Source organism: Neomonachus schauinslandi, chromosome 12 (genome assembly GCF_002201575.2).
Source record: "Neomonachus schauinslandi chromosome 12, ASM220157v2, whole genome shotgun sequence".
Lineage (NCBI taxonomy): Eukaryota > Metazoa > Chordata > Mammalia > Carnivora > Phocidae > Neomonachus > Neomonachus schauinslandi.
The window spans coordinates 90,563,514-90,565,567 of NC_058414.1; positions in this window are offsets into that span (position 1 = coordinate 90,563,514).

Below are 2,054 nucleotides of genomic sequence, written 5' to 3' on the forward strand. Positions count from 1 at the left end.
GCATGCACTGAAGGTTGCTTTACATAAATATCTTTACCAATCATTTTGTTCTAGATATTTATAGCTCATTTTATCCTATGGCATATCACTGTTAGTAAATCACCATTTGGATTCTATAGCTTATTTTTAAATTGCCTTTGAATATTTGATTTTTTATAAAAGTCATCCTATACTCTAAAAAAAAACCAAAAACAACAAACTTAAGCTGCAAATGTGTTTTCATTTATGGTACATCTTTCTTGTATCCTGTCTTTTCATATCTCATTTACCCAAGCTTGGATTTTAGTAGATTTTTCTGATTTCTTTAGCAGAATTTTACAGCTATTAAAATAAAAAGGAAACTTTCTTTTTTAACTTAAACAATGATTTTATGGAATGTATTTAATAGTAATCAAATATCTTTAAGCAAACATTCCTCATAATTAAAATGTGCTATTCTAGCTCTTAACTGTCCTTGGGCAAACCCACCACATATGAAAAAGATTATCTTTCATTCTGTCTTCACACTGATCCTTTGATGAGATGAGGGTCTGTGAGAGGTAATCCTTATGCTCTAACACTTGGCTGAGTAGTAAGACTAACTCTTAAGAGATTTCTTGTGAACTGTCAGACCCAGATATAATGGAATGTTTCTGATCATCCCTTTCCCACTTCCCCCTCCTTACTTTCCTTTCTCACTCCACTCCACCAGTCTGTCTCCATTCATCCCTTCTTTCAAACTATCACCAGATTGAGAGTCAATCAGAACTTCCCTGTATTAGTGTTTTTAATGGATTAACAGTGCCTGGATAAAGTCCATTGTGAAAACCAAAAAAAGGTATGTGGTGAAGAGGAGGATATGGACCACTAGCTGGTTTGTCAAGATGCTATTTGCCTTGAGGCAGTCATCACTTTCATGATGGGTCTTCATATGAACTAATCTTGTCAATTTGCCCAAAGTCTAGGCTCACTAGAAAAGAAATGTAAACATTTTTTACCAATGTATTTAACTACAGTGAAAAATTAAACTGGGAGGAGGACTGGCTATTCTGACCAGCTCAATGCTGAATTCTTAGAGAGAAACATGTGAGAAACTATTATAATTGAAATTATGGCACTTAGAATCAGGGCAAGAAGTGGTATGTTTTTGATACCTGTTGGCAGTAAGTTCAAGCTGCAGTATGCAAATTCATACTGAACATTGAAATCTTATATTGCCTAATGGATCATTAAATAGCCATTCTTCAAATAGACCAATCCTTTCTTTATACATGTCAATATTATTGATAAGAGACATATTCTTACTTTACTTGCTTCTGCACTGAGAAACATTTTATCTCTGAGACACCTCTGGCACACATCTGATATCTTACATCTGACCTCATCTCATCATTTTACATTCCCAATCTCAGATTTATTTGTTTTGGTTCAGGCTACAGTGACCTGAGAGCAAAAAGATCGTGTATAACCAGTACCAGCTACATAGTCTTTGGGTTCACTGCGAAATGTGGAGACCCTTGTTTAAAAATTATTAACAATTTCAAGACAGTGACAGCAGAACATCAAACCAAGTGCAGGGCCCTTCTGAGCTCAGGGTCCTGAGGCACTGCTGAGGTCACACACTAATGAAATCAGCCTATATATATAGCAGTCTTCCAGGGCAAGAGTCATTAAACTAGGGGTGCCTGGGTGGCTCAGTCGGTTGGGCGTCTGCCTTCAGCTCGGGTCATGATCTCAGGGTCCTGGGATGGAGCCCCATGTCGGAATCCCTGCTCAGTGGGGAGCCTGCTTCTCCCTCTGCCTACTTGTGCTCTCTATCTCTCTGTCAAATAAATAAAATCTTAAAAAAAAAAAAAGAGTCATTAAACTACCACCCACAGCCCAAATCCAGCTGCTCCCTATTTCTGTAAGTGAAGTTGTGTTAGAATATAGCCACGCCCATTGGTATTGTCTATAGCTGCTTTTGCTCTATAATAGCAGAGTTTATTGACTGATTGATTGATTGATTGATTTGAATAGCAGAGTTCTATACTTGCTACAGAGATTGCATGGCCCACAAAAACTAAAATATAGTC